Below are 14,435 nucleotides of genomic sequence, written 5' to 3'. Positions count from 1 at the left end.
AATTGTATGAAATGATTCAGGAGATACATAAAAAAGTATTTCAAAAGTCTTTGGGGGAGCTTGTGTAGTTTTCAAAGTATTGGAATGGCCTTAGATTCCTTTCTTCTCTTCTCTTAAAAGGGTTAAGATTACAGAGTACAACCAGGACATACGATACAAAAAATGGCAGATACTATTTTAGTACCTTTCATTTTTTCCTCACATCACAGAATTATTAAGAATGAATACCAAATATCATTATCAATGTAAATATTCTGAAGATACAATGTGGTTTTGAATATTGGTGAGGAAATGCAAAGTAGTTACCACTCACAGATGAGTGCTGAACTTTCAGAAACTGGATGTTCATTTAAATGTAACTACAATATTACCCGTTGTTTATTAAAATAAATTCACCTTCAGGCACAATGTCACAGAGATCTCCTGTCAGTACAATCAGTGCCACCAGAGAAGACTTTTCCATGCTGATGAGTAACAAAGCTCAGATGCTTGGGCAACTGGGTGCTAAACAAACTGGTTATATGTTAAATGTGTATAACACATATAACACAGAGAAAGCATCCAAACCACAAGGACCATGGTGGTAATAATAAAGAAACAGAATGCTTAGAAGTGGTTGGGAGAGAGTAAGTTAGCTGCAACTTGCCCTACTCCAGCAAATAGCCATTTTTTAGTGTTGATTTTGACACTCCTTTCCTAGCTCCTATTGACACTAACGTTTATTATGTTTATGCTGTTCCCAAGGAGTGCTATGTGGTAAACTAACATTTTTCAACTCTGCAAAAGGTTTTTCATACCTGGAACTTAGGTTCATTGCCATGAGGAAAACTGACTACATTGCTTCTCACTTGAAACACATACAGGTTTTTTCACCTGTATGCAAGGAGTTGCACCTCTGTTTTCATTTGCTGTAAGCAGGAACCTGATTACAGAAAACCCAGGCCTGGTTTCTATACAACATTTGACTAACACACTTCCAATGTTATTAATACTAACCTTCTTATCTAGAAGAGTTTTAACAGTTAAGAAATGGGATTGGGGAAGCAGTAGGCTTGACTTCTTACCCTGACATATGTCACAGACTTGGGCTAGTACTTCCCTGTGCACCACTTGTAACTGTCAAGACATTCAAACTCATAGCAGCTATTAACATTAAAATTTGTGTACCACAGCTATGAGCTTCACAGACAGTACTAGATATTAATTTAACACCTAAGTATTTTCAGCTTGAAAGGTTCTTTATGTTTTAACTTAAAGTAAATAAATCTACCAGAAGAGGTTTTATTTTCTCTTTTAATTAGATTATATCACTTATAGTCCAGAGTAGAAAAAATGAAGGATGAAATTCCACTATCAAAGTGTCAGTTTACACCTGGAAAATATCTGTGGCTACTTGCTGTGAGAAGCACAACACACTTCTTAATCACTTTCTCTTCCCTGACACTTTCCGAAGCTAAATAAAGAAAAATTTCTTTAACCAGTAAGATACCAGACTACAACCTGGCCCTTTCAGCCCTTTCAGCCAATGAAGATAGTGTTTATGTTGGTTTTTTTTTTTTTTTTTTTTTTTTAAATAAAGGAACAGCCACAACTAAAATATGTCCGAGAAATCTGGCATCTGTTGTTCTGTATGTGAGCTACAGAAAGCAGCCATAAGGGGGAACTTGGCAAAACACCAGGTTTACTACATACCCACTCCAAAATTGCACGAAGGCCAGCTATTAGCCATATCATCCTTAGGAAATGAATTCACTGTGAAAATTACTGAGATCATAAACCAAATTTTACCTCTTAGAGATATTTAACCTGATTTCTCTGTAATGAATTATTTCATTACTTACAATAAATCTCTATAAGAATAATTGGAAATAACACTTTATGGCTGATATTGTGGTAAATTGTCACCGGTGCCATATTGAGTTTACGGAGATGCTGGTAAAAATGCAAAGCCATGTTGAATTATTCAGAATGATCATTTCAGAATATTTTGTGGGGGGTTTTTAACAAAATTGTTCTTTGCTGGTGGCTAGTTAAATACAAATTTGAATGTATAGTAAGTGCAGTTATTTCTGCTAGTATTACTGTCTTTCTATGATAAAAAGCAAATGCAAAACTACTTTTTACTCATAAGATTTCTTTATACACATAACATGATATATTATTACAGATAATGGCCTTTAAAATTGATGGGCAGCTTAGCTTTGGAGTATCCTTTTGAAGATATCAAGTGGTTCCTACTGCTCTGCTGAATAATTTCCAACACTGTTTTCAAAAATAGTATCAACACAGTGATCACTCGTACAGCCTTAACACAAGAGACTCGTTTATTGTCCTGCTGACTAATCCTGCTTAGTTAGTTTAAGGTACTGATAACTGAAATAAAGAACTGGTCTGCCTAAGCCTCATAAAACTGATATAACTAAATAAAGACAAAAACATAGAATGTAAACAGAGCTTTGCAGAACATTGCTGCAAACAGAACCCGAAAATGAGTCAATTGAGGAGAAATATTCTGAAATAAATTCACTATTTCCTGGCCTGTGTCATACTATTCCTTCTATGACTATGGATAAAGTATGGATAAAGACTGACAGGTATTCAGAATCAGCTACATACTGCTTTGAAAAAGACTCAAGGCCATTCTCAGCAAAGGGCCCAAAGAGCTAAGAAAGAATAGAATTAGGACAGCTGACTTAAACTGGACAAAGGGATATTTCATACCATATGACATCATGTGTCAGGAGCACTGAAGGAGGTGGGAGTTCATCTCGTTCTCTTCCGCTGCTCGGGGATCTAGCTGGGCATCGATTGGGGAGTGGTGAGCAGTTGCTTGTGCATCACTTGTTATCTATCTATCTATATAAATCCATATAAATATAGCTAGATAGACAGTCATACATATTATCCTCTTCCTTTTCTCTATTTCAGTAATTGGTTTTATCTCAACCCATGATTGTTTTTTTTTTTTTTTTTTTTCTTTCTCCCCTCAGTTTCCTCCCCTATCCCTCTGGGAAGGGGGGAATGAGCAAATGACTGTGTGGCACTCAGCCACTTGCTGGGATAAACTACAACACCTTGGTATTTATTTTGCAGAACATGTTTTCATCTTTATGTGAATGCACACATTTCGGTCATGTGACAGATTGGAAGCTATAATTCATTCTTGTCTTGAAGACAAAATATTATGCCATGAGCAAGCTTAAAAGAACAAAGTACGATGTGCATGTATAAATGTGTAATAATACATTTGGTAACTTCAGCAAGAAAACAGGTATCGTTTGGGAGCATAATACATTCAACAGCTACTACATAGCTCTTGAAAGTGAACATCAGAATACTTTGATTGCAGGTTAAACCCACAGAAAACAGCTCATAGGTAGAAAAATCTTCCATGAAGATTTGCATTTTCACTTCAGCTGCATTCATGAGACCCCATCCAAGAACGAGCTATTTTCTACTAATTTTAAAGCAAGCATTATGATACTTTTCTTACTTCTTAACTAACAATGCACTTCATCACTTTTGCCATCTGAAAAATTCATCCTTTAGGGGCAAGAGAGATGAGGAAGAACAAGAATTGTGTTTGTGTGAGCACATTAAGGACCAGTCACTGGTGGTGACTCCTAATACACACCGATTCAAAGAAAAACAGCTTTTCTCCTCATTTTTGGTACAGTGCACTGGAGAGTAACAATGATTCTTTCAAGTCCATAAATGGACAACCCTGCTACCTGGAATCTGTTTCATCACGCCAACAACGTTTTTGAATTTCTGGAAGATAACTCAGAAATGTGAACCATTCCACCTTTCCGCTACGTTGACTTTTCCTCCATTTTTATCTGGAATGGGTAGTAAAGGACTTAGAAAACTGCAACTCAGGAAGTTTACAGAACTGTAATAAAATATTGATTTATATCACTTCTTAACATAAATTCAGTTTCCATAAGCTGTATTTCTTCTAGCTTTGTAGGAGTGCCAATCAACTTTTATGATTTTTTTTAACTACAAATCTTCAAGTATTTTCTATCAAATTAGGATAAATTATTTTTTCTATATTTCTTTGTTTTAACATGGAGTTTTTTTTCAGCACCTGAAGCAGTCCTATACAACACAACTGTCTAAAGAGCATATATAAATACTGTGATAAAGAAAGTGGTGCTCAACCTGAAGAATATTATTTTACCTAAAAACCATTTATTTTATAGTAAATACTGCTTTTCTAAATTTTACTAGAATACTTCTCACAGCCCTGTTTCAATCAGGCAGTAGACAGGTAATGAGAAAAAATATCATGTTACCAATTTTAATTAGCACTGGGCACACGGATTAAATATTCATCTACACTTCAAAAAAAATTAGACCAAGCTGTACCAAGGTGTTTAGTTAGAATATGGATAAGAATTTAGAGATTCAGGCTGATGGGAACCACATCACTTGCACACATTAAATACGATGGCAGGTGAATACTGGAGACAGAGGGAGCTCTGATATAGATCAAACAAAGACTGAATGGTAAGTGTTGAGCTTAAACAGAGCCCCAGTGCCCACGGTCAGAGGATGGGTAGTGACCACAGCTTCCTGTGGATCAAGGCCATTAAAGTCTACTTACATACATATATTAAATCCATATTTAAAGGTAGAACTGTGATAAAAGCAAATTGTTTTCTGTAACAGGTTTGGTTGAGGAAAGTGTCTTCTCTTCAAAGAGAAGCGTGCAAATAATGTTTCAGGGGACAGCTTAAATTTGCATTTGATTACATACTTATGTGATACGTGAATTAATATAGATTATTAAACTTTAAATCGAAAAGGAATTAGATCATCTACATACTTATTCATCGTCTCTGGGATTCTAACTTACACAATTCTCCCCTTTTTACGGCGTGTTTCTATAATGTCTTCTATGATTGCAATTAGATCAGTACCTACAGGAAATGTATGCGCTTAGAAATTGATTGAATCCACTATTAACATTGAGTGCTCTTTGAATTCTGTATTAGATAGCAAAGAGTCAGATGCAACACAAAATGTTATTAAAATTGAGAATTATTGCAAAAGGGTAAAAAAAGCCAATAACAAAAAAGATTAACAGTCTTTAGATGCATTATCTCACCTGGATTAATACAAGAAATAACCATCAAAATACAATGAACTGTATTCACAAAAACAAAATGTACAGCAGTTGATAATCTTAAAAGGCCTTCTTTCTATAGATTGCAGACAATTGAAAGCGTTACTAGATGCTTTGAAGATCATACCTGAGAAGCTGACCTTAGAAGTGCTCATTAAAATACAACTTTTCACCTTTCCACTTTCTGTTTCACAGGTTTGAAGGGCTTGCCTGTCTGGCATGAAAGATTCTATTATTATTCTGATGTTGTATCATACAATTAATAGTTATTGGAAATCATTGACCACACAATCCACAGAAGAACTCACCACATTGCGTGACCCTTGCTTTATCACTGAACTACCTAATATCAGCACTCTGAATTTGTTTTTTCCAGGCAGAACAATGGACTGAAATCCATTCAATTCACTCAATCTATAATGTTATTTTTATTTCACCAATAAACTTGAGCAGTACCTTTTTTTAAATAATAGTTAAATTTTATGTTTCATCCCTGTAGGTGTTCAAAATCAGTTTGCATGTAGTGGTTGGCACCCTTGCCCAAGGCAGGGGGATTGAAACTAAATGATCTTGAAGGTTCTTTCCAACCGAAGCCATTCTAAGATTCTATGATTTTGGACTATTTGGAAGGAAACAGGTCTGGCTAACAATTATAATGGACCTTAAAACAACTAATATTTCACAGATCATACCTCCTAAGTCAATCTCTCCTCCTGTGAATGGCAGGACGTGATTAAATTTTTCTGAAGCAGTAAGATTCAAAAGAATGAATGGGACATGCACAGACCAATGGGCAGCTAAAGCAGTTGCTAAAAGTATGCCTAAGCACAGCAAAAATATGGTCAGTACATAGGTCAATGTATTGCGCTTGATGTTTCAGACTAACAAAGAAAACAGTGAAGTACAGAAACGCCTCATATTCTCTCTCTCCCACGCTGTTCAGCACAGCTATTTATGTGTATCAGGTTGACTGGAAGACCTAAGATTCTCTTTTGCTTCTCATTGTCTACAGCCTTGATTAGGAAGCACATATTTTCAGCAGGCAGGCTGAACAGTCAGTGCTTACAATGAGAAGAGTTTTCTTGATCAAAAATACTTGTGCCCATTCTGCAGTAAAAGTCTACATTAGATAACAAGCATGAAACAAATTGCAAATTTATATGGTTCCAACTCCTTTTTTTTCCTCTCTATAAATTGATCAGGACCACTAACTTCTTCATTTTTTTGCATTTCTATTTCTTTATCCTGCCACTCAGTCCTATCTCCTAATTAATGTGAGATACCTTCTAGAAATAATAGCTTCATATTCAGTGTAGGAGTGCTGGCTCTCCCACCACTGTCCCTATGACAATGACAGACTTAGTGAATTAAGCCTACAAAGAAGGTCATAAAACAGATTGTGTATGTAACTAGCACAGCCTGAAGTCAAAACTTTTTGTTATCTATAGTCTGGGAGCTGTACGTGTCACAGCAATGACTGTTAAGTGAAGGATTTTTGCATAATTGCCCTCTGCTCACTGTGAAGAGTCTGCAGAAGAGATACAGCTAATGGATTAGGTTCCTAATCAAAAGACGGGAATTCAAGAAGGCCTGTAGAAGCTATCAAGGATCACCACATCATAACAGGAATAAAATACATTTCTTCTCTTTTTTTTTTTCCTGATACATTAAGAAGCTAGGAAACAGAATAGTCAGCAAAGGTAATTACGTTGGTTTTTGCTGTTGGTGGTTTTTGTTTGTTTTTAATTCTGGTTCATTTTGACTTTGCTTGTTACTCTTAAAATTTCATCAGTATATTATCTCTGACTTCAGTGGAGTTTAACTGAAGATGTGGCCCTCAGTTTTACTTGACTGACGAATCTGTGTAAAGCTTTTGTTTCATGCTATACATAGTGTAACCCCTAGATGAAGACCTGATTTTAAACAAGCAGATCTTACAAAGCAGCATGTTATAAGCTCTTTACCTTGCATATATATGTGTAAATTTCTGAACTAACAAACTTTCTGAAGTTAATTCTGATGAACTGAATCCTGACTCTGAAGGTTGCTTTTTAAATTGTTATATAAGATCATTGTCAACTGTATGTATAAACACTTCGGAGCTTCCTAATTCTGCTGTTGCTCAGCACAACAGGAAGCCTAGTAAACCAGTTAGATCTCGTTAAAAGTGAGAGATTTCCCACAAGTATTCTTTTATAAAATGATTCCTTGAACTACTCCTCTCCCAATATTATTCTGTTATAATACAAGGTCTATTTCTTACTTATTTTGCTTTAAAGACAATCACTATACTGAAGTCTGAATTTGCCAAAAGTTTGTTTGTCAAACAAAATGGCAGTTTGCCAACTTGCATATTTAACACAATCAGACGTGTCTGCGATACGTTATGCAAAGTGAAGCCAACAATAGCTGAAAAGTGGCTGGACCATTAATACTACTGTGTATGCGAAGATGTGCTGTTTCATACTATGTGTAGATATATGGCATTGCTCATCTAGCCCACGGACATGTTGTTTCAAATAGTTGGGTTAACTAGCTTGCTACAGTTTGGTTAACATAGATTACTGAGTCACAGTAACCTAAAAAATACCCTAATTCTTAACCACTTAAAAATGGCGCTTGTTTCAGTGGAGTTGTGATGATTTAATGGCCTGACCAGTACAACAAATAGTTAAGCAGCATCTCTGGGAAAGGGAAACAAAACACACACCAAATCTCCACATGTCCTTGCAGTCTGCAAAAAGTTTTTATAACACATAATAAAAGATGAAACTGAGAAGTCAATTAATTCATCAATCAAACACCGACTAACACTACATGATAGCATTCACATTATCCTAAATCAGCTCTGTTTTCTCTGTGTACTATTACGTTATTATTACACAACTATATTCTTTTTTCTTTTCCACAGGACCCACATCTTATTCAATAAATTCCAAGTTATTCATAGGGCTTGTAATTCACTTAATGGTCTCTAGTATACAGGTTAATGACAGAACTATGCTGAGCACAACAGTATTAATTTCCTCGAGACCATTTCCTTCTGACGAAGTTATAGCTCAGTATTTCTAAAGCTTTATTAACTGCTGCTTCACAGCTACCAGCAGTGGTATATTATAGAATTATCTCTCTTTAATGCTGAACACTGTATTACAATGACAGAAAAGCTAAATTTGCCAGAAGTTTTCAATAATTTTAATTGCCAACTTAAATATTCAGAATATGAGGTGCTCAAAGCACTTACCTTTTTTATAGCCATGAGTATATTCAAAGAACAGTTTCCATGATTTCAGTTGCAGCTGTAAGCATTAAACCGCACTTCAGAAAATCCAGCTATTAGAAAAAAAAAAAAAAAGGCACATATTTAGTTCTACTGAAAACTTTTATTTAAATGTCTCATCTAATTTATTTCTTGAGCATTTGCAGCATAAAGCAAAAGTTCTGTGCCAGTGTATTGGGTGCCTGTGGTGAGGTTTTGGTAGCAGGGAAGCTTCAGGCTTGGCCTGTGCTGAACACTGGAGCAGTGCAATCTCTGCAACGGACTCATCCAAGGACACAGCTGAGCTCTCTGGGAAAAAGGGAAACCACTGCACAGTAGTGAAGAGTGGGGAAAACAGAATGTAAGGAACAACTCAGTGAACACCAGGGTCAGAGGAGTGGGAGGAGATGCTCCAGGCATGGCAGCAGATAGTACCCTGCAGCCTGCACTGTTATAAATTATCATCATTCCTCACCATCTTAGGGTGCTTGGACAGGAGGATGTAGGAAAAAGCATGAAGCTGAACCAGAAAAAAAGGGGTGGGTAGAAGATGTTTCCTTTCTCACAGTCCAGATCTATTTTAATTGGCAATAAATTAAACTTCTTTTCTCCAAGTTGAATATGCTGTGCCTTGTATTTATTTTGACCCATGAGCTTTACCATCTTATTTTCTCCTCCAGTCCTTCTGAGGAGGGGTAGCTGGGTGTCTAGCAGTGGTCAAACCACTGCAGCCAGAAACAGGGATTTAAACCAACTATGAAGGCAACCCTCAAGTACTTTAATAGTGAAAAACAACCTCATCCTTCTGCTGCACTCTTCCATCTAATTCTCTACAAATATGATGGTGTTCCATCTACAAAATAGCAGTTTGTTCACTACACAGAGCTGTCTAGTCTTTGTTCTGAAGCGGGCTGTTATTCAATAAAAGTCACTGCCTACAAGAAAATTAACATAAATACGTAATTATTCATTCCCTGGCTACTGAATCCTAAGTCACAGTCCTTCTAACTCTTCTTTTTCCCCTCTGAGCCCCGTGAGTACTAAAGAAACAGTCCCACTATGGTGGGACTTACTAATGGTAAGCATATCACTGACCATTTGAATACCATGAGATCAATTCCTATGAAAGTCCTCCTGTATCAGCTCCTGGAGCACAAAGCTAAAAAAACTAAGCTAGAAAGCTTCAGTGTATATGACTCCGTTGGCAAAGGATCTTATCCTGAAAGCGTCAAGCAAAGCAAACTTTAAGAGGTGCCACTAATTCCACTGCTGCACAATTCAATGCACTCAAGAAAAAAACAAGTGGATTTTATGCCTTTAGCTGTGACACCACAAGAAACACAATCTTTATTTTTATTAGCCCAGTAAATGACGGATATAGACTATATGGAGCTATAAGGAACAGTGAACTTGGGCAGAATGCCTTTTCTGAGTGATGCTGTTCTCTTAGGAGTGCTTTGATTGCAAATAAAGAAAGACAACCACACACCACAGGAGCTGCTGTCTAGTAAAAATAACCAATGTAACAAAGCCATCCTTAAAAGCAGATTAGCCTTTGTAACTCAGGCCCCACCCTGTCATACAAGATAATGCCTCTTTGAAGGTTATATTCTTTGCTAACTGCTATGACGCAGTATAGGCAAAAACTAGTGAGCTCACAGTAATAGAATCTTTTGTTGAAAATAGTACTTTGATCTTTTCCCACTCCTGCTTTAAATTAATGATAAATTTTTCTCTCTAATAAAGAATTTAAAATTACAGATAGGCATTTAAAAATAGACAAGTTTGTGCTAAGCATGTTCTTATTCAGTATGAAAAATGCAGAAAAGCATCAAGAAATGTATAGATACCCACAAACAATAATGCTTTCACAGCTACCTTACATCTCTCATCTTTTTCTGTGAATCACAAGTGAGTAAAGTCATATTTTATAACCCAATTGTGGAAAATGAATGAGAATGAAAAAATGCTTTAACTGAAAGAAAAGAAAAAGTATATATATAGGAGTACCCTGTTGTGTGTAGACACTGTCTTTTTCTCCTTTGTAAACAGAGACAAAATTCATCACCTGGTGCTGGCTTTATATGTCTGTTGTTCTTGAACAAAGGATTAAAAATCCAGGCAGTAAACTAATTAAACTGTCTCAGAAAAAAAAAAAATATATATAGTCATAAAAAAGTAAAATGCTTTTTTGATATTTATGTTTGTTATACATTCTGAACATGCTCTTGGTGTATGTGCCAGTTATCAAGTGTAATCCTGGGAGGGTAGATTGGTAAATTTGCACTTGTTTCAAAGGTGACTTCATCACTGCTATCTGAAAGACGCTCTGCCCCTCAGTAACAAATGATTACAGCTAAATGAATCCCAGAGGTTTGCCACTAATGCAGAACAAAGGCATAAGAATGAGAGCTGTGGTTCAAGATCTATTTTTTATACTAGCATAATTTTTTGCTTCACTGATCTATCACTAAACAACAGCTGCTGGGGTAGAGACTTAGTGCACTGCAGGAATGTTACCAAATCCTTTAGTGACTGGTCACATGTGTTTGCCTCAGGCCTTCAAAAAAGTCAGATTTTTGAAGAAGGGCTGGCAGGTCCATGTCACCTATTTTCTGTAAAGGATTTGAATGGAATGACAGCCTGCAGTAAGTCTGAATTTCTAATAGACTTATGTTGTGATTTAAGCATATGAAGCTAACCTCTGTTGAAAGAGTAAGTGACGGGAGGATGAGGGAGGAAAAGAAAAAGAAGTAAAACTGGATATATATGTACATGTATATCTTAGAAATCCAACTTTTGCTGTATCTGTACCTTTGACGGTATTTTAATTTATTATTTATTAATTCTTAATTATCACAATCCTTAGTTCTAATTTCCCACAACTGAAATAGCCTTCATATCATTTTCTGGGAAAAGCTGTCTGGACACAGTCCTGGGCAAGCAGCTCTATGCAGACCTGCTTCTGCTGGGTATTCAGACTAGATGACCTCCAAAGACCCCTTCCAACATCAGCCATTCCATGATTATTTGACTCTGGGAAGACCGAAGCAGTCAGAGGCCACTTTAGTGTTGGCTGTGGCAGGTTACAGCCATTGTCTGCCATGTTATAGCTACCCATCCTCTAGGGAGGCCCTGCTACCCTCTGAAACAGTTTCAGTCTAAGAGTGAAGTGCAAAATCATGATATATACTTGCATTTTTTATTTTGCATTTCTTATACCATACTTGTCTCTGCACAAGGTGCGAGTATTGGTTGTCCACCTATGTCACCATAAGTTTGGAGAAACGGGACGATGAAAGGGATTAACTCCTTGGTCCTTCTGGATGATTCAGAAGGATATGAAGACAAAGACCTAGCAGAGATAAAGAAACATTAAGAGCAGTCTGAATTTCATGTATTTATTTGCATTCCACTTCTGAACAGACAATTAGAAAGCTCTACTATAAACTGCATATAAAGGTTACTTAAGCTTATTTTCATAAAGAGAAGTGTGGTGGATGATGGCCATTCAAAAAGGAGATACACATGGCTCAACTGTTCAGCTTCGCTGGGTTGAAGACACTGTCCCTAATTCATCTAGGGAGTAAAAATTACTCTTTTCCAAATCAACATCTAGTACAAGAACACTGAATGCTTAAAAACCTCAACAGAGAGACAACACAATACCTGTTTGGGAACGTCTGTAAATAAAGTGGTTTGGGAATGCTCTGGACTTAATTTGACAAACAGGAGATACTAAGAGTTCAAAAAAATCAAATACTATGCATTGGGACTACTCACACAAGAAAAGGGTTTGATATAATTTCCTCAATTACTTGCAAGTGTCAGAAAATGAACATCTTGATGTCCGCTCTAATGAAGAAAATGGGAGCTGAAAATACTTCTGTTTGGAAAGTGTTTCTGCACAGCTTTTCTCTAAGAAATTCACATAGCTGTCAGATCACAAAAGCGACATGAAAAAACTAACTGCAAAAGATACAGAAACAAACTGCTGCAGTCTATAAAGATCTCCAGTAGAAGTAGCACTGCAGATTTGGCAATAGTTGCTATGGAGAACTGCAAGAAAACAAACCAGATTGAAACAACTGACTGAGGGAACACATAAATCTGACTGTATCTTACATGTGCTGATTCCTCCTCCTGGAGGATACAAATGGATTTGGAACCACATGAGAAACTGGGATAGGCAAAGTGATGAACTATCCCTGTGGAGAAAGGATGTCTGGCAGGCTGAGTGCTTCAATTTCCTTATGTTCTAACAAATCCAGGCTGTGTTGCTGAGTGACAATGTGCACAGATGTGTGGCTATGAATATTAGCAGTGTACGAAGAATTGTGAAGTCCAAGTTGAAAGCTCAAAATATTTTGATGGCAGAGTTCATCCTGTCACACGAAACATCTCCAATGTTTTCAGCAGCTCTTGACATATTATACGAAGTTTATCTTAAAAATCAGAATTTAGCATTGATACTGCTCTGATGCATGAAAGCGTATTAAAGCCAGAGAGTGCCATGTCTGTGCAACAGTGGCACTCCAAATACAATGTTTAAGATACGAAAAGGGAAAAAAGATTGTGAGGATGCAATGAGTGATTTTTTTTCCTTTTACTTTTAAAATCCCAAAGCAGAGGTTGTAAGACCTAGTTTATAACTGAACTTGCTTACCGCTCAGAAATAAAAGATACATGTAAAATGTAACTCAAATTTGGTACTTATAAACATTTAACTTATAAACTCATACTCAATAAATGAATTAAAATTGGTATTTGCAAACTTGGTTATTCATAACTCTACAACCCCAGCTTATCTAATTATCATACGAATGCTTCCTAGTCTCTACAGAACATCTGCAAGCCGTATAAAAAACAGTGACTATGTCTCCGCAGTCGTAAGCTGTTAAAGCTCTTATGACCAGTCATTAAGCTATCTCTTTTGAAAGTGGAAAGGGAGTAAAAAAGGAAAATAGATGACAGGCTTTAAAGAAAACCTTTCCCTCCGGCTAGGTTACTCCATCTCTCAGACAGTGATGCATCTTACTCTTCATGACTTAATGCTGACTATCAAAGAAAGTCCACGGGTCTTGTATAACTGCCTGTTTTCATTTCTTATTCACAGAAGTGTAGCACCATCAGAAGAAATTGAGGGACATGAGAATCGCTGTACAGTAAGTAGGAAAAGCAAACTTTTTTCTTTCAACACTGTTATCACTTTGAAATCTTTTTTTTTTTCATTTGAACTCCAGTAAGTTCCATATAGAATCACAAACAAGGAAGGCCAAAAAAGGTTTGAAGCATAACTTGCTTAAGGCTTAAAAAAAAAAAAAACCTAATAATAAAAGCTTTTTCAAACAGAGGCAGAAAGCCTGCCAGAGTTGGTAGATCTGACTGATGATCAAGGAGTGAAAATAGAACAATTAATGTTAAGACCACAGCAGAAAAACTAAACAGTCTTTCCACTATGGAGGAGGTTAGGGAGATTTTTGACATGAGGGCTATTCTTCAAAAGTGATGACTTCTAGATCCACTCTAATCTGACGTGTCAGTGAAGGAAATAATAGAAAAAAGGCAGATAAAATAATTCATTGAAGATTAACCGCATAAGAAACAACTCACCTAACAGCTCAAAAGGAATTAAATACAAAATTACTAAACTTCTAGGAGTGATGTTTCATCTATCAGCTAAATGACGTTCAGTAACTGAGCAGAAGGTGGTAAATGCAACTTCCATTTTCAAATAGCATCCAGGAATGACACAGCTTTACTGAGTTCCTTAAAGGACAGCACGGGCAGATACAGAAGGGTGATCCAGAGCATTCCTTTTAAACTTCTTGAAAACTACTCTTTCTAAAGACTCTGCAGGAAACATATGATAAATTATAAAGGAAAGTTTATCTTAAGGACAATGACTGTTTGAAAGATGGAATAAAAAGGATGAGAAGAAAAACTTCTCATAATAGGAAAGGTACCAATGGGATTAAAGAAGGATTTATGCTAAGACATACGTAGTTATCATAGAGGATACAGGAGAAGAACAGAATGATGAGG

The 14,435-nt window shown here is 36.4% G+C and overlaps 2 long non-coding RNA genes across 2 annotated transcripts in view; one reads left to right on the top strand and one right to left on the bottom strand.

The window, feature by feature from the left end:
- LOC124417136 overlaps positions 1-14,435 on the bottom strand; it is a 123,405-nt gene that overhangs the window by 40,021 nt on the left and 68,949 nt on the right. The window contains exon 2 of the long non-coding RNA XR_006931153.1: positions 8,376-8,464. This is a non-coding gene — a long non-coding RNA (uncharacterized LOC124417136). The remainder of the gene's footprint in view (positions 1-8,375; positions 8,465-14,435) is intronic.
- LOC112533282 overlaps positions 1-14,435 on the top strand; it is a 79,731-nt gene that overhangs the window by 19,244 nt on the left and 46,052 nt on the right. The window contains exon 2 of the long non-coding RNA XR_003077271.3: positions 13,507-13,555. This is a non-coding gene — a long non-coding RNA (uncharacterized LOC112533282). The remainder of the gene's footprint in view (positions 1-13,506; positions 13,556-14,435) is intronic.

This window comes from Gallus gallus, chromosome 11, assembly GCF_016699485.2.
Source record: "Gallus gallus isolate bGalGal1 chromosome 11, bGalGal1.mat.broiler.GRCg7b, whole genome shotgun sequence".
Taxonomy (NCBI): domain Eukaryota; kingdom Metazoa; phylum Chordata; class Aves; order Galliformes; family Phasianidae; genus Gallus; species Gallus gallus.
The sequence above is the reverse complement of the archived record's forward strand: the minus strand, read 5'-3'. Positions and strand labels throughout refer to the sequence as shown.